This window comes from Myotis daubentonii, chromosome 9 (genome assembly GCF_963259705.1).
Source record: "Myotis daubentonii chromosome 9, mMyoDau2.1, whole genome shotgun sequence".
NCBI classification, from domain to species: Eukaryota; Metazoa; Chordata; class Mammalia; order Chiroptera; family Vespertilionidae; genus Myotis; species Myotis daubentonii.
This window is the reverse complement of record NC_081848.1, coordinates 16017762-16037033: the sequence shown is the minus strand read 5'-3', so window position 1 is coordinate 16037033 and position 19272 is coordinate 16017762. Positions and strand designations below refer to the sequence as shown.

Genomic DNA, 19272 nt, shown 5'->3' with positions numbered 1-19272 from the left:
CCCTTAGTGTAAGACCCAGTCCTGAGTGTCCACAATCTGGCCTCAGCGTGCCTCCCAGCTTCCTCCCCAGGAAACAGTCACTGTCGATGCCTCTCTGTCCCGCCTCCTTGCCTTGTGCACGGTTTCTTAGAACTTTTATATGTTCTGCTCCCCAACAGCAACCAACCTCCGGGGCCCAGGTCCAAGGTCATAGCATTATTCTTGGCGGCAGGTATGCTGGACTGCTGCCTTTGGACTGTGATCTCCTCAAGGGCAGAAGCCAAGAGAATGACAGCTAAAGTATAGCCCTGAGCATGAAGTAGGTGGTGCTAGTTCTCTCCCCATTTTCTTTTCTTTCGGCACCTGGTTTTGCAACTGCTCATTCAGCAATTGCTACATGAATGAATGAATAAATCAATCACAGACAAAAATGGAACCCAACACAGCCACTACTCTCGTGTCAGACACCGCTGATGTGGGCAAAGGGAGAAAGATGGCGGGTAAGCAAGCAACTAACCTAAATACAGCATCAGGACCCAGCAGAGGCCTGCAGAAGGAGAGGGGGTCCAATTCCTGTCAGAGGCCTGGGGAAGGCGGGAGGCACAACTGGCATTTCTGCTGCTGAGGCAGAGGTGGCATTATCTTTGGAGAAGTGTTTGTTCAGATCCTTTGCCGTTTTTCAATTGGATTGTTTGTTTGTTTTTATGTTTTGTTGCACAAGTTCTTTATAAATTTTGGATTTTAACCTCTTATTAGATATATCATTGGTGAATATGTTTTCCCATTCAGTGAGTTGTCTTTTCATTTTGTTGATGGCTTCCTTTGCTGTGCAAAAGGTTTTAGATTGATGTAGTCCCATTTGTTAATTTTTTTCTTTTGTTTCCCTTGCCTGAGAATATATACCAGAAAAAGTATTGCTATGAGAAATGTTTGAGATCTTACTGCCTATGTTTTCTTCTAGAATTTTTATGGTTTAGAGTCTGACAGTTAAGTCTTTAATTAATTAATTAATTAATTAATTTTTTTATTTTTTTTTATATTTTTATTGATTTTTTTACAGAGGGGAAAGGAGAGGGATAGAGAGTTAGAAACATCGATGAGAGAGAAACATCGATCAGCTGCCTCCTGCACACTCCCTACTGGGAATGTGCCCGCAACCAAGGTACATGCCCTTGACTGGAATCGAAACTGGGACCCTTCAGTCCGCAGGCCGATGCTCCATCCACTGAGCCAAACCAGTCAGGGCTCTTTAATTTATTTTGAGTTTATTCTTGTGTATGGTATAAGAAGGTGGTTTAATTTCATTTTTGTACCTATCTGTCCAATTTTCCCAACACCATTTGTTGAATAAACTATATTTGCCTCATTACGTATTTTTGCCTACTTTGTCAAATATTAATTGACCATAGAGGCATAGGTTTATTTCTGGGCTCTCTATTGTGTTCCGTTGATTCATATGCCTGTTTTTATGCAGTACCCTGCTGTTTTGATTACAATGGCCTTGTAGTATAGTTTGATATCAGGTAGTTGATTCCTCTAACTTTGTTCTTCTTTCTTAAGATTGCTGTGGCTATTCAGGGTCTTTTGTGGTTTCACATAAATTTTTGGAGTATTTGTTCTAGTTTTGTGAAATACACCATTGTTATCTTGATAGGAATTGCATTCAATCTATAGATTGCTTTGGGTAGTATGGACATTTTAATGATGTTAATTATTCCTATCCATGAACACACAGGATACACTTTGACTTATTTGTATCTTCTTTAATTTCTTTCTTCAGTATCTTATAATTTTCCAAGTACAGCTCTTTTTTTTTTCTTAAATATATTTTACTGAAAGGAGAAGGAGAGAGAAAGAGAGAGAGAAATAACAGTGATGAGAGGGAATCATTGATCGGCTGCCTCCTGCACTGGGGATTGAGCCTGCAACCCAGGCATGTGCCCCGACCAGGAATTGAACCTTGACTGCCTAGTTCATAGGTCGATGCTCAACCACTGAGCCATGCCAGCTGGGCTTAAGACAAGTACCCTTGACCGGAATTGAACCCTGAACCTGGGACCCTTTGATCCTCAGGCTGACACACTGTCCACTGAGCCAAACCGGTTAGAGCCAAGTACAGGTCTTTTACTTTTTTTTTTCTCTTTTAATTAGAATTATTTCTTTTTTTGTATTTACCTTTTTTTTTAAAAAAAATTCTTTATTGTTTAAAGTATTACATATGTCTCCTTTTCCCCCCATCGAACCCTCCCTGGCCCTCCCATCCCCCAGATCAAGCCCCCACCGCCCCAGTGTCTGTGTCCATTGGTTATGCTTATATGCATGAATATAAGCCCTTTGGTTGATCTCTTATGCCCCCCCGCCCCCTCACCCCCCTCTTCTACTCCCCCCCCCCCCCCCGCCCTGCCTTCCCTCTGAGGTTTGATGGTCCATTTGGTGTTTCTCTGTCTCTGGATCTATTTTTGTTCATCAGTTTATGTTGTTCATTATATTCCACAAATGAGTGAGATCATGTGATATTTATCTTTCTCCTACTGGTTTATTTCGCTTAACATAATGCTCCCCAGGTCCATTCATGCTGTTGCAAATGGTAAAAGTTCCTTCTTTTTTTATAGCAGCACAAGAGGCCCAATGCATGAAATTCGTGCAAGGGGCTCGACCCCGCCTCGGCCCCGGCCCTCGCAGCTCTGGCTTTGTCCAGAAGGTCATCAGGAAAAACGTCTGGTCTAATTAGCATATTATGCTTTTATTATTATAGATAGTATTCCATAGATGTACCATGGTTTTTTAATCCACTCATCTGCTGCTGGGTACTTAGGCTGTTTCCAAATCTTAGCTATGGTGAATTGTGCTGCTATGAACATAGGGGTGCACATGTCCTTTCTGATTGGTGTTTCTGATTTCTTGGGATATATTCCTAGAACTGGGATTACTGGGTTTATTACAGAAAAAACCGGACCAGAACCAAACAACGCTCTGAGAGTTTGGAGTTACACTTTATTCACCGTGGCGGGCTTAGGGAAATGAATCCAAATCTAAGCAAAGCTACAAGCAGAACTTCCCTTTTTATAGAAGAGCCAGCTCTCTGTGTGCTTGCTGGCGGTGGCCTTGAAAACTATACAGTTCTATCCAATTAAAAAATGCACCTGGCATGGCATTGGGTGTATCTAGTCTCTGGCCTACAAGGTCAGAGAGCTAAGTTTATCTCCCCCACTATTCAAGCAGGCTAGAAAGCAAAGTTACCTTTTCAGAATAAGAGGCCGTCTAAAGAATAGCAGAGAATTCCAAACAGTAGTTTTACAGAATAGGGGTTTTCCTCCACATTCCCCCGCCTTGTTCCACAAGCTTTTCAGCCTTGTGGTACAACAACCACTGGATGTTAAGGTGAACAGGGGCGTTGACCGATCTTTTACTACTTCCTGCTGGGGATTATCCATAAATACCAGAGCATTTTGCATTTAAGAGAAGATAAGAAACAAAGTGTAAGGAAGAATTCAGCAGGGTGTTCTCTGAATCCTTTGGAGCAGGTTGATTAGCCAGGTCCGTTGTCTTCTTGAGGGTGATCTGCAGCGGGTGTGTCTGGTCAGAGGTCACCTTCTAGTCAGGCTCCTTGCTGTCCTGGGCACAGAAGGAGCTGGGCTTGTGATCTGGCAGAGACCAACTATAACAAATGGTCCAGTGGAAGGGAAGGAAAACATTTCAGTTTTAACAACCTCTCTTGAAATAGGATTTTTCTCCTTAAAATTCCTCCATGGTTATCAAAAAGCCAAATCAAGACTAATTTATCTACTGTATTCAATTTGGCCTGATGTTTGCATAAACACAATAATAATGGTAACTGACTAACTTTGCTGGAATTTCATGATTGAATTTTAATGTGCCCCGTAGGGCCAGGAAGCCAAGCCATCCAGCTGCCATCAGGCCTGCCTGCAGTATCTGCTGAGTTAGGTGCATCCCTCACCTGTAGCAACTCCTCCTGAGCCCACGCTCTAGGCTTTAAGGCCCATCTCAGTAGCCCTCCTACTCGTTGCAGCCCAGAGTGAGTGGGGGTTCCGCAGGGACACAGAGGCGTCCTTATTGCTCCCCTTTACTCTGACCAACTGCCAGTGATGGTAGGGCATGGGCCCGACACTCCAGCACCAGCCATCTTCAGGGCTCCCAAGCAGGATACCAGGCTTTTCCTGTGGCACTTTTATTGACTTCAAGTCTTCAGAGTTCAGACAGGTCTCTTTAATACATGATACTCCAGTCAAAGTTTTCCGTTAATAAAACCACTATAAGGAAGCAGTTTTATTGAATCTATGCAAAGAAATGTATTGCCATGATTTATTAAGCATTGCCAAATTTCAGAGGAATTATATAAGGAGAAAAACATACTGACCTGATATGCTCCAAGATTTCCTGATTTTCCTTGCCAGTTCCTTTTTATGGACTCTTTAGAGTAATATAACTGTCTTCAAATGGCAAGAAGAAATTTACAATATGTCTACATTCAAATAGATAGTTATAGCTCCCCCTGTAGTAGGGCTCCCCTCACTTGATTTGTTTTCTCAGAACGGACTAACGGAGCTCTATTTCCTTATAGGGTCTCACATGTCACAGGACTTCACAGGATCTGAAATTCCTGTAACAGAGGGCTACTATTTACCCCTTTACTACTTCCTTGTGTTCTAAACAGGCCTTCCCCAGTTTCTTACAGTTGAGGTTTGTACCACCCCTGACATGGGCATGGTCACACAGGCCTGCCAGACAGTATACAGGCTGCCAACTGTTAACTGTCTCTTAATAGAGTCCAAAACCTGATGGGTATTCTTTTTTGCCCAGTTGGGCACTTGCCCTCTTGGCAGCTAGACATCCTTTACTTTTGGGGTTCACCCCACATAGTCCCTTTATAGGATAGTTAACATATGGCCATAATAATGGCCTTTAGTATGGGAAACTGAACACTTGCCAGTTACTCCCAAAGACTACCAAGGACTGTAGACCAACACAGGTCTACAGCAATTGCTGACAGCTACATTCAAACCTGCAAGAGAATTAAAGGTTAATACAACATATTAATACAATGAAACATAATATTGGCAGCGTGGCCGCTTCAGGCAGCTAAATCCTCTGCTACTAACCATGAGATATGGCAGGGCTATACAAACATTTTAGGGAGGTGACTAAAGTCCACTCTTTGACCTTTCTATATAAGGTAAAATCGTCCTTGTCTTTCTGAAGCCATGTCTATGAAGATGCAGGCATCATCTGAGTCTATTATACAATTTTCTGCAGGTATAGTCCTTTTCAAGTTGGGGTGAATCCTGGGGTCGTGAACTTCTTTACCCACACTGAGTTCCCAGGATAGAAAGGATGTACAGAGTCCGAGGTGGCACTGGCAGGGCATCTCAAACAAGCTTATGGATGGCTTGAAATTTCTGTAAGAGATCACATCCAAGTAAGGGGTACAGGCATTCTGGCATGACTAGAAACGAATGAGTTACCGTGTTCTTTCTGAGGTCCACAATCCTCTTTGATGTCCAAGGAAAAAGGCAGTTTGTCCGGTGGCTCTTAGAACTGGTGTCTTCTTAGATGTTACTGGTCCCATTGGCTCTGTCAAGACTGAATGGGCTGCTCCAGAATCACCAGAAAATTAACCGGGGGTTCTATTTATCTACAAATAATTACACCTAAGTAGACATATAAACATCAAATAAACATCCATATTTACACCTTTTCAGTGAACAAGTACTTTTACAGTCTTGGGAATTTTGGCAGATAACAGGAACACTGCCCAAGTCTTCTGATGGGGGCCTGACAAGAACAGATGTGGGGGCCTTTGGCTGGGGGCTACAAAGTCTCCATTCTTTCTCTCTTGGCACTGCTAAGGACAGGATCATTGGAGAGGTCTCTTCACCTAGGCAAGGCTGTGCTGAGTCATCTGGGGCAAAAGTGGTTTCTGCTTCCATTTTGGCTAAAAGGTCTCTGTCCATTAGAGGGACCAGGTCAACTGGTAAATATAGGAATTCATGAACCACCTGATGGTTGCCTGACATCGGCAGGGGCGGCAGAACAGTCTGCAGCTGTGGTACCGTACCGGTAGCTCCAATAATGGTGACTTCCTGTCCTGAGAGGGGAGCTACCTTCTGAGTAACTACCGAGTGCTCTGCCACTGTATCAATCATAAAGTTCCCAGTCTGGCCCCCGATTTTTATTTTGACCATCGGCTCATGGGGGCCCAGTTGGAAAGAGCCCAGTCTGTCCTAGTCAGAGTCAGCTGTTGCCAGTCTGAGGAGGTCTGCCTCAGGTGGCTCTGGCCAATAGCGGCTGGGTGGTTTGGATGGCCTTGCCAGTTTCTTCTGGCCTGCTACTAAACTTTACTCTGTCCCTTCTTACACACGCAGAACTGGACCCAAGGCAGCGAGGTTTGAGCAATTTTAAAATTCCTTAACATACATTTTATCATTCATGTTGCAGGGAGGGACCGGGTTGGCTCCTCCTGAATAAAAGAACTAATCAAAATAAGGCTTATTTTCTAACTTCATTTGTCCCTGGGTGTGGACAACAAATGCCACTAATCAGATTAACATAAACGATTTAACCTTTGTTTTAGGGAGGCAAATGCAAAGCATTTACTCCCAAGTGTCATTGGTTTAGGGAAGATAGGATTTCTGCTCAGTTTCCCTATTTTACTTGTCCCAGCTTACTGGTCTATTATGCATTCTATTTTCTTAAAATGTATTCTGGCACAGGAGAAAGTTGTTTTGCTGTACACAGGTAGCTTAACCCCTATATAACTGGGCTTGGACCTCTGCCCAGCAAACTGCAGTCTATAAGTTCAATATGCAGCCTCCGGTTTTTCTAACCCAATGAGGTTCTGGCCAGTCTCTGAGTCAGACTCCTCCTCTCTTGGAGAATTTCAAAGTCCTGATGGCTCCCAGGTCCAGGGAGAGAGCTCTTTTCTTTGCTCTTTTGTTAACCCTGTTTACTAGTTACAGGGCCCTATCCTTGACTTCCCACCAGTCCCCTTTTTTTGGCCTGGCTCTCAGGGGCTGAGTTTGCCTAGCAAACAGTTCTAAACTTCTAAATCACCAGGGCGGCTGTGGATTTCAGGTCTGTTTCTCCTCCGCCCTTCTCCTGGAAGTTTAGTTGTTCTTAATGTATTAGAATTCTTTATTCTTAGAAACCTTAATCTTTTAATGATTACCAAAAGTGAATAGTCAGCAATTTTAGATTAATATTTATGAACATATTTTAAAGTACTTTTACTCTTAAGATATATCTAGACCTTTTGTAATAAAATTAAGAACAGGTATCGGTTTAATTTAGCATTGGAGGGGTTAAAAGAATAAACCAGGGCAGAGAAAGACTGTGCTTACAGTTACTTTTTGTGACCTTGAAGTTAGTTGATAATGCACCTGCCAGCAATCTGCAGCCAGTAACAGAACTGCTAACACCCCCCTTCTTTGTCTCAGCCCAGGCCCGTTTTTTTCCCTTTTTACTTTTGATCTCTCCGACCAATTTCCCTGTCCTCCATGAGGATTTCAATAAATAACTGAAAACGGCAAGTCAAATAAAACACATAATCACAAAGACAAAGACAACAGACCACACGAGACACACCAGGGGTTAACGGGGTCTATAGACAGTTAATAATAACTTCAGCCTTAGGGTCAGGGCCAGTAAATCTCTCCGTCCTGCGGAGCTGCAAGCCCCCCCGCCCCACCCCCCGTGTCTACCAAAGAGATAGGAAAACCATAAATAATAAGTTCTTTGAAATTTACTACTTTGTTAATTTGCTAAGCAAATAGTTAACTTGAAAAGACTCCTCTCTTGCTTTTTATTAGCAATCTCAGAACTAAGCAATCTTGGAACCTAGCCAGCCTTTATTTTAGCCTTTAAATCTACCCTAGCATTTCAAAATTTCAATTTAATATAGCGAATTTACAACCCAGGTAAGAGCAACTGATAGAAGTTTTTGTTAGTGAAGTGGGCTGATTCCTTCTGTAATGGCGAGCAAAAGACTCTGAGAATTGCTAGAGATTCTTGCAGCCCACCGCGGGTCCAGTCCAAACGTTCAGCCAGATGAATTAACTGAAATGCAAAATAAATCAAAGTAGCTTTCACTTTACACAGACGAGTTAATAAGCCGCCAAACACTCGTATTCACACTCTCTCAGTAGACTAGCCCAGACTGGAGCTGAGCAGATAAACAAAACAATGCCCAACTCCCCAGATGGGCGTGGGGGCACTCCCGGCACCCATGTCCCAGAACAGAATTCTCAACCAATGTCTTGGTGAGAACCTACCGGAGGAGTTAAGACTGCGTCCAGTCCCCCATCTCGGTAGCAAATTGGCTAGTCCCACACAAACAAACAGCTGTTCACTCAGAGCTTAAACCAATTCCCAAATTCAAACAAATTTCAAATTCTAACAAATTCCAAATTCTAACAAATTCCAAATTCAAAACAGATTCCCAATTCCTGAAGGATTCCCAATTCCTGACAGATTCCAGATTCCTGAGGGATTCCCAAAACCTGTGGGAGCTCTATGGCTCCCCGGGAGGTGATCAAGCTCCCCTTCCACTCATTTCGAGTGGGCCAGACGGTAGGGGATTGGGGCCCCTACCTTACAGATTCTGTAGACAGGTCCAGAAGTGTCCGCCTACGCTCTCCAGATGCCGGCCGGGTCCTGGGCTGAGGTCCGGGAGTGCCTGGAGTTCCCCCGGTTCAATTCTGCTAAATCAGCAGAGCGGCGCCTCCCGGGGCCTATCCGGCTCCTCTGGTCCTCAAACCCAGTCCACACCGGAGGCCAAGAGGCCACGATGGGTGGTTCCCCGGTCTTCCTGAAATGTCAGGGAACCAATTATGTTACAGAAAAAACCGGACCAGAACCAAACAACGCTCTGAGAGTTTGGAGTTACACTTTATTCACCGCGGCGGGCTTAGGGAAATGAATCCAAATCTAAGCAAAGCTACAAGCAGAACTTCCCTTTTTATAGAAGAGCCAGCCCTTTGTGTGCTTGCTGGCAGCGGCCTTGAAAACTATACAGTTCTATCCAATTAAAAAATGCACCTGGCATGGCATTGGGTGTATCTAGTCTCTGGCCTACAAGGTCAGAGAGCTAAGTTTATCTCCCCCACTATTCAAGCAGGCTAGAAAGCAAAGTTACCTTTTCAGAATAAGAGGCCGTCCAAAGAATAGCAGAGAATTCCAAACAGTATTTTTACAGAATAGGGGTTTTCCTCCACAGGTTGAATGGGAGTTCCATTTTTAACTTTTTGAGGAAACTCCATACTGTTCTCAACAGTGGCTGCACCAGTCTGCACCCAGCAGCAACGCATGAGGGTTCCTTTTTCTCCGCATCCTCACTAGCACTTGTCCTTTGTTGATTTGTTGATGATAGCCATTCTGACAGGTGTGAGATGGTACCTCATTGTTGTTTTGATTTGCATCTCTCAGATGATTAGTGACTTTGAGCATATTTTCTTCTGTCTCTCAGCCTTCTGTATGTCCTCTTTCAAAAAGTGTCTTTTTAGTCCTTTGCCCATTTTTTGATTGGATTATTTAACTTCCTTTTGTTAAGTTGTATGAGTTCCCTATAAATTTTGGAGATTAAATCCTTATCGGAGATAACATTGGCAAATATGTTCTCTTATGCAGTGGGCTTTCTTCTTTTGTTGATGGTTTCTTTTGCTGTGCAGAAGCTTTTTATTTTGATGTAGTCCCATTTGTTTATTTTCGCCTTGGTTTCCAATCCCCTAAGAGCTGTATCAGTAAAGATATTGCTATAACATATGTCTGATATTTTGCTGCCTGTGGATTCTTCCAAGATTTTTATGGTTTCCCATCTTATGTTTAAGTCCTTTATCCATTTTAAGTTTATTTTTGTGAATGGTGTAAGTTGGTGGTCTAGTTTAATTTTTTGGCATGTATCTGACCAATTTTCCCAACACCACTTATTGAAGAGAGTGTCTTGACGCCATTGTATGCTCTTGCTTCCTTTGTCAAATATTAATTGAGCATAATGACTTGGGTCGATTTTTTACATTTTTGATTAAATTTATTCCTAAGTGTTTATATATATATATATATATATATATATATATATATATATATATATATATATATATATTTTCACTTGTAAATTGTTTTCTTAGTTTCCATTTTCTTTTTTTAAAAAGTCTTTATTGTTTAAAGTATTACATATGTTTCCTTTTTCCCCCATTAGACTCTCCCCAGCCATTCCCACCCCCCAGCACATGCCCTCAGCCCCCTACTGTCTGCGTCCATTGGTTTCCATTTCTGATAGTTCATTATTGGTGTATAAAAATGCAATTGATTTATGGACATTTATTTTGTATCCTGCTACTTGACTGAATTCACTTATCAGTCTTAGTAATTTTTTTGGTGGAATCTTTAGGGTTCTCTATATACAATATCATGTCATATTCAAATACTGACAGTTTTACTTATTTCCAATTTGGATGCCTTTTATTTATTCTCCTTGTCTCATTGCTGTGGCTAGGATTTCCGTTTCTATCCCTCTATATAAAAGGCTAAGTGACCAACCGCCCATCCATCTGACTATCCCAACCATTCAACCGACCGACCGACTGGCCAGTACATATGACGCGCACTGGCAATTTAAAAATAAATGTTGACTCGCTCATGCACAATACATATAAAGCTCTCACTGGAGCCAATCCCATGCATGCTTTGATCTGTCACTGTCGATTGTGAATTTGGTTGTTTTTGTTGACATTCTGAAGCTGAAAGAAAGCGGTGTTCTTGACAGAATATATCTGAAGACCAACAATTGGCACAACTGTCCCCATCTGACACTGGCTTCTCATTTAAATTAATTCAAAGAAAGTTTCCTGTGATGCCAGCATTTGCGATGACTATAATAAATCACAAGGACAAACTCTAGACCAGCGGTTCTCAACCTGTGGGTCGCGACCCCTTTGGCGGCCGAACGACCCTTTCACAGGGGTCGCCTAAGGCCATCCTGCATATCAGACATTTACCTTACGATTCATAACAGTAGCAACATTACAGTTATGAAGTAGCAACGAAAATAATTTTATGGTTGGGTTACAACATGAGGAACTGTATTTAAAGGGTCAGAAGGTTGAGAACCACTGCTCTAGACAGAGTAGGAATATTTTGACCTGAACCCATTTTCGGACATGGTCAGTTATATGTTGCTTTCTCTCAGTTTGAAGAGTGTATGACATTAAAGTTAAAGTTGTAAATACTTCATCACAAGGGAAATTAGTCAAGCACTCTGAAAGTGTTTTTAATCTTAATATGGTATATAGAGTCCTGGGTTCAATTCCAATCAATGGCACATGCCTTCTGCATGCCCCACACTGGGGATCAAGCCCACAACCTGGGCATGTGCCCTTGATTGGAACTGAACTCAGGACCCTTCAGTCCACAGGCAGACACTCTATCCACTGAGCCAAACCAGGTAGGGCCAATTTTGGGCTTTCTTTGTTGTTCTTTTTCTAGTTCATTTATTATAAAGTTAGATTATTTACTTGAGTTTTTCTTTTGTTTCTTGAAGTAGTCCTGTAATGCTATGAATTTCTCTCTTAGGTCTGCTTTCACTGTGTCCCATTGATTTGGGGGTTGCTATGTTTTCATTTATATTTGTTTCAATGTATCTTGTGATTTCTTCCTTGATCTCATTGTTAACACATTCATTGTTTAGTGACATGTTATTTAGCCTCTGTGTCTTTGTGTGTTGTTCAGTTTTTTCCTTGTGATTGATTTATAGTTTCATATCTTTGTGGTCAAAGAAGATGCATGCTATGATCTCCTTCTTAAGTTTACTAAGATGTGTTTTATGTCCTAACATGTAGTCTATCCTAGAAATGTCCCATGGGCACTTGAGAGAATGTATATTCTGCTGCTTTGGTGTAAAATGCTCTGAAGATATCAATTAAATCCATCTGTTCTAGTGTGACATTTAGGCTGCTGTTTCCTTGTTGGTGTCCTGTCTGGAAAATCTACCATTGATGTCAATGGGGCATTAAAAATCACTTACTATGAATGTGTTACTGTCAATCTCTACCTTTATGTTCATCAAGATTTGCTTTACATAGTTAGGTACTCCTATGTTGGGTGCAAAAATGTTTAGAAGGGTTATACCCTCTTGTTGGGTTGCTCCCTTTATCATTATGTAGTGTCCTTCATTGTCTTTTTTTATAGCCTTTGTTTTAAAGGTCTATTTCATCTGATATTAGCATTGCTACCTCAATTTTTTCCCCTTTCCATTGGCATGAAATATATTTTTCCAGCCCTTTACTTTTAGTCTGTATGTGTCTTTTGTTCTGAGGTGGGTCTCTTGTAGTCAGCATATGTATGGGTCTTGTTTTCTTATCCATTCAGTTATCCTGTAACTTTTGATTGGGCATTTAAGTCATTTACATTTAAAGTAATTATTGATAGGTAATACATATTTATTGCTATTTTAATCTTTTAGCTATGTTTCTCTGACTTTTTTCCTCCTCCTCCTCCTCCTCCCACTTCCTCTTATTTCTCCTCCTCCTCCTCCTCCTCCTCCTCTTCCTCTTCCTCCTCTTCCTCCTCTTTCTTCTTCATCTTTGTCTTCAAGATGACCCTTTAACATTTATTGTAATACTGGTTTGATGATAACAAACTCCTTTCACTTTTTTTTTTTTGTCTGGGAAGCTCTTTATCTCTCCTCAATTTTAAATGATAGCCTTTCTGGGTAAAATAGTCTTGGTTGTAGATCCTTGGTTTTCATCATTTTTAATATTTCATGCCAATTCATTCTGGCTGAAAATGTTTTTGTTGAGAAATCAGCTGACAGTCTTATAAGAGCTCCCTTGTTGGTAACTAATATTAACCTTTGGCAATTTAATTATGGTGAGTCTTGGTATAGGCCTCTTTGGCTTCATCTTGTTTGGAACTCTTTGCACTTCCTAGACTTATGTATCTTTTTTTTTTTTTTTTTAACCTGGTTAGGGAAGTTTTCAGTCATTATTTCTTCAACTAAGTTTTTTTATTCCTTGCTCTCTTCTCTTTTCCTCTTCTAGTATCCTGATGATATAGATGTTGTTATGCTTCATGTTGTTCCAATGCCCTTAAACTATCCTTATTTTTAAATATTCTTTTTTCTGCTCTTCTTGGGTGTTTTCTGTTACCTTGTCTTCCAAATCACTGATTTGATTCTTCATGCCACCTATTGTTTATTCCTTCTAATGTATTCTTCATTTCAGATTTTCATTTCTGGCTGTTTTTTTTTTTAATGTTTTCTGTGTCTTTTTTTTAATGCTTTTGTGGTTCTCACTAAGTTCCTTGAGCATCCTGATAATGATTTTTTTAACTCTGTATTTGATAAATTGCTTGCCTCTATTTCTTTAGTTCTTTTTTGGAGATTTCTCTTGTTCTTTCATTTGAGGCATGTGGCTTAGTCTTCCCATTTGGGCTGGCCCTTTGTGTTTGTGTCTATGTATCAAGACTGCTATGACTCCCAGTATTGGTAGGGTGGCCTTATGTAGTAGGTGTTGTGTGGGACCAAGTGGCACAGTCTTCTTGATCACTTGAGCTGGGTGCTCCAGGAATGTCCTTTGTGTAGGTTATGTGGAGTCTCCTTTTGTAATTGAGTCTTCACTGCTATTGCCCATTTGTGTGTGGAGTCAATCTTTAGGCTGGTTTACTGTGAGGCTCAAATTTGCCTAAGCACAGTCTGGTGGCTGCCAAGATGTCCCTTTGGATATGCCACTTGTGACACTGATTGGATCCTGCTCTGATGTTGTCTGAAGCTGGCCACTGGTTATGTTGGTTTGGGCGGGACTCTGCTGAAGGCCAATGTTGGAGTTGTCTGTGACCAGCTCTGGGCAACCTGTTTGGAGCTAAAAAAAGATCAACAGCTTCTGGCTTCCTCTGCTGGACCTGGATGTGTGGAGAAAGGATTAAGCTGCTCACCACGGCTTGCTTTACCAGCACTGGGCCTGGGGGCAGATCAGTAACAGTTCCAAGGCACTCTGAGATCCAACTCTGCCTGCCTGTGCTTGCCAGTTGCCTGTTAGGCTCAGTCACTGAAAGAGCCTCTGGCAGGACTTGAGTTGCATGTGGTAGGTTCTCAGAGAGTCACCAGGTAGGGGCAAATGTTGTTCACCAGATTGATACAGGTTCAAACTTGGGGCTAGTTGCTGAAGCCACTGAGCAAATGTCCCAGGGTATACCAAGTCTAGCTGCCACCCTCTGGGTTCTTGTACACCTATGTGGTGGGGTGGGGGAGTCTCAGGGAGTCATCAGGGTGAGGCCTAAAGAGTTTATCAGTGCAAAGGCCAAGATTTGGCTGTGAAGGGAGGGCTCTAAACTGCTCAGGTGTGCGTGGGAAAAATAGCCACTGCCCTATCGTCACACCACTCAGTCTATCCCAGATTCTGCCCAGGCCTTGGTAATGTGGAGCCACCAGGAGTTGGGAAGGTGGGGCTGCTGGGAGTCTGAAAAGTAAAGCTAGCAGATCTCTCCTGAGGGGGAGGCACTAGTCAGTTTTATGCAAAGTGAGAAGAATGGCCCCCACCCCAAAGCCACACAATTTAGTCAGTGATACCCCCTGAGTCTGCCCAGACCTTTACATGACAGGCCAGGCTGCTGACTCCTCAGCAGGGCACAAGCTTTTCAGGGTGGGGCTATTGCATTCCCCCAGGCTGATGCTGTATGGAGGGGAGTGTTCCACCCAAGAGAGTTGGCATCTGCCATGTGGGAAAGTGACTTAGCACAGGTATCATGGTGGCTGTCCCTTCAGCTGAGCCACAAACCCCAGTCTCTTCATGGGATTCTAGTGCACTTCACCCTCCCTTTGCTGGAGCCCAGGGTGAGTGGCTGTGAATGGGATTTTGTGTTGGTCGTTTAAGCGGGCACTTGTATCTCAAGTAGACTCTAGTCCAGTGATGGCGAACCTTTTGAGCTTGGCGTGTCAGCATTTTGAAAAACCCTAACTTAACTCTGGTTCCGTGTCACATATAGAAATTTTTTGATATTTGCAACCATAGTAAAAGAAAGACTTATATTTTTGATATTTATTTTATATATTTAAATGCCATTTAACAAAGAAAAATCAACCAAAAAATGAGTTCATGTGTCACCTCTGACACGCGTGTCATAGGTTCGCCATCACTGATCTAGTCTCTCCCTGGCAGACAGGGTCTCTGCTTATTTTCACAGCCCAATGTTATGTGGGTGCCTCTTCTCAGCTCTGGTATTTTGGCTGGGGAGGCTGGTTTGGGGTTGAGACCTCATGCTTCTCAGGGGGAACCTTTGAAGCTAAGATATCCCTCTGGAATCTCAACCACTGACTGTGGCATTGGGTCAGCCCTTTTCACATCTCTGCTCTTCCTACTGGTCTCAGTGTTATGTGTGTGTGTTTTCCTATAAATCCTTAGTTATAAGGACTTCTTATACAAGATTTGGCTGTGAAGGGAGGGCTCTAAACTGCTCAGGTGTGCGTGGGAAAAATAGCCACTGCCCTATCGTCACACCACTCAGTCTAGCACATTCCCTCCTTATTGGCTGTGGGCACTGCTATCTTTGCGACGGTGTGAGGGTCAATTAGCATATTCCCTCTATTAAATAGGATTGCCTTTATCAGTGAGCTTTTATTTATTTATTTATGTATATATTTATTTATTTATTTATTTTTGTTAATCCTCACCTGAGGATATTATTTTTTCCCATTGATTTTTAGAGAGAGTGGAAGGGAGGGAGAGAGACACAGAGAGAGAAACATTGGTGTGAGAGAGACACATTGATTGGTTGCTTCTTGCACACATCCTGACTGGGGCTGGAGATTGAGCCTGTACCAAGGTACATGCCCTTGACCAGAATTGACCCCATGACCCTTCAGTCCATGGGCCAACACTCTACCCACTGAGGAAAACTGGCTAGGGCTATTTTCTTATTTTTAGTTTTGGCCTTTTCAATTTAAAGAGGCTCTTTAACATTTTTTGCAATGCCAGTTTTGTGATGATGAACTTTAGATATTGTTTGTCTGGGATACTTTTTCTCGCTCCTTCAATTCTGAATGATTATCTTGCTGGGTAGAGTTTTCTTGGTGGTAAGCTTTCATCAGTTTGAAGAGACTGTGCCATTCCCTTCTGACTTGCAAAATTTCTGCTGAAAAATCAGCTTATAGTCTTACGGGGGAAACCTTTGTATGTCACTATTTTTTTTAAAAAAATATCTTTTATTGACTTTTTACAGAGAGGAAGGGAGAGAGATAGAGAGTTAGAAACATCGATGAGAGAGAAACATCGATCAGCTGCCTCCTACACATCCCCCACTGGGGATGTGCCCGCAACCCAGGTACATGCCCTTGACTGGAATCGAACCTGGGACCCCTCAGTCCGCAAGCCGACGCTCCATCCACTGAGCCAAACCGGTCTTGGCGTCACTATTTTTCTTTTGCTGCATTTAAGATTCTCTGTTTTTCTTTAACTTTTGGCATTTTAAGTATTGTGTGTCTTGGGGACTTGGTGGGGAGTCTGTGCTTCCTGGACTTGGATGTCTATTTCCTTCACTTGTTAGGAAAGTTTTCAGAGATTTTCTTTAAATGTTTACTGTCTTTTTCTCTCTCTCTTCTCCTTCTGGGACCCTGATGTTAGTATGCTTGATGTTGTTCCAGAGGTCCCTTAAATTATCTTCACTTGCTTTTTTTTTTCCTTCTGGTCTTCTAGTGGGATGACTTCCACTACCTTGTCTTCCAGCTTGCTGACTCATTCTTCTGCATTATCTAATTGGCTATTTATTGCCTCTAATGTATTTTCATTTTAATTATTGTATTTTTCAGTTTTGACAGGTTCTTTATATTTTCTCTCTGAGTTTATCTACTCTCTTACGAGTTCGTTGAGCATCATCATAACCATTGTTTTGAACTCTTTATCTGGTAGATTGCTTATCTTTTTCTGGACTTTTGTTCTGTTCTTTTTTTTGCAGCATATTTGTCTCTTCATTTTGGCTCTCTCTGTGTGTTTTTCTATGAATTAAGTGAAACAGCAACCTGTGCTGGAGGGCGGCCAGGGCTGTAGTTATATCAGGCTTGGGCCAAAGGGAATCCCAGGAGTAGGCCTGGCTGAGGCAGGAGCTATAGCTGGCGTTAAGCATGGGCTGTGGAAAGTCCTGGGTGCAAAGCACCCTGGGACCCAGTTTTACCTGGAGCATGTGTGAGCCCTGGTGAGTCCCACGGGCAGGCCCGTTGGAGTTGTAACTGGAGTGAGCTCAGACCACGGAAGTCCCGGAGGCAAGCTGTGCTAAACGCTGGTGCTGTAGCTGAAGCAGGAGTAGTCTGTAGGGCATCCCTGGAGCTTGCTGCACTGGGTGGGAGCTGTGCTAGGGTGGGCGTGTGGGGAGTTCAGAGGTAAGAGCACTGGAGCCACCTTGGTGGCCTGGATGAAAGCTGGAGCTGGGGCAGGCTAAGGAGAGACCCAAGGGTAAACTGTACCACAGCCCAGCACCGTGGCTGGAGAGGCTGTGGGGAATCCCGGGGGTGAGCCTCAGGTGTGCTGGGATGGCAAGGGCACGTGGATAGTGCTGCTGCCTGTGTGGCCAAAGGGGGGAGGGGAAGCACAACACGTGGTGCCCTCACCTGACACTGGGGAGTTCCTGCAGCTCCCCTCCTGTGTGGCGCACGCTCTAGGCCAGTGGTCGGCAAACTCAGTCAACAGAGCCAAACATCAACGGCACAACGATTGAAATTTCTTTTGAGAGCCGAATTTTTTAAACTTAAACTATATAGGTAGGTACATTGTTATTAACTTAATTAGGGTACTCCTAAGGCCTAGAAAAGCCGCATATGGCTCGCGAGCCGCAGTTTGCCGACCACGGCTCTAGAGTTATTAGTAAATGGATTTATTTCTGGAATAGATCCGCTTTAAACCAGTCTTTTCATGGCGCCCCAGGACAGACGAGTCTGTGTGGGCCTCTCGGTGCTACCTCCCTGCTGCATGTTGGTGCACTGGGGGTGGGGTGTTTATCTCTCCGTTTCTGAGGTCCCTCTTACTTGCTATGCAGAAGCTGTTGTTAGCCCTCGGTTCAAGATCTCTTTAAAGGTTAAAATGTCACTCTAAATGAGCCTCACGATGGAATGTATTACATTGCAGGGTTGCTAGAATTAAAATTCTTCCACAACGTAACTGTATAGACAGGAAGGCTCTAATAAGAACACCTCAAAATGACTATGTATTTAAATGCTTAGCATTCACATAACTGCTGTCACACACACTAAGGACCTGCCTGTTGAAAGGGTTTAACTTACCCGGTCTTAGCACACTAGGTGACAGGCAGTTACTCCCTGCAGTTAGTAACCTACCCTCTCCCTGTAGGGTATATGCAGTGGGATGCAGCCCACAGGCTGATGGTTGAATAGGAAGGAATGCATTTTTAGAAAGTTAGTTTAAAAACCTTAAAACGTTTAAAGTGTTGATTTAAAGAAGTCCTTTACGCCTTTATAAACACCTAATGAATATCATTAACTCTAAAACAGTATTTGAGGCACAAATATTAGTAAGTACATATGTTTAATGAGGTGCAACTATAGGTATTTTGTTTTGAATACATTCAATAAGTTCACCATTATAGTTGCTTTTACAACTCTCACTTTCCAAACATGACTTGATTCATCAACATATACGAGTCCTTTCTCTTTAGACAAAGCCACTCGGTGGGGCAGGGAGTGGCGTGTAGGGGGATAAACTACTAACTCTAGGCCACACTGTAGCCTAAACGAACATTCCCCAGCTCAGCTCCGTCTCTCCCACCTAACATGGCTTTGGATAACCTGAGTTCTCTGCTAACTGTAACTGAACATCAAATCAAACCTGCTCAGGAGCTGAAATAAATTACCTAAATCCATAAGGTTCCCGGTAAACAGCCGAAGAGAAGTGAAAAAAAAGAAAAAAAAAGAAGAAAAAAAAAAAAAAAAGAGAAATACCTAACAATGGCAAAAAGCAATTTTAGGGAAAAAATAAGAAAAGCAAAAGTCTGCAGAACAATGAGGTGGGGAAAATCTGCTACTTGAAATAAAATAGTTTCCTATATACTGACACAGAGTTTGACTGTGTTAAGCCATCAAGAGCGACAGACCATTTTGTAATTGTGACGATATTTGAAATAGAGCACTTGCAATTCACAAAGGGAAACAAGCCTACTCAGGGCAGGCATTAATAAGGCACTAAGCTTCACTCATGCAAGGGATGCAGAAAACTAGAAAGACCGATACAATGAAGACCTCCAGGTCACAGGAGGCGACACAGGAACCTCAAGGTGAAGAGAGAG

The 19272-nt window shown here is 42.6% G+C and overlaps 1 long non-coding RNA gene across 1 annotated transcript in view; it reads right to left on the bottom strand.

The window, feature by feature from the left end:
• LOC132240607 (uncharacterized) overlaps positions 1-19272 on the bottom strand; it is a 419797-nt gene that overhangs the window by 212358 nt on the left and 188167 nt on the right. The gene's annotated exons all lie outside the window — the stretch shown is intronic.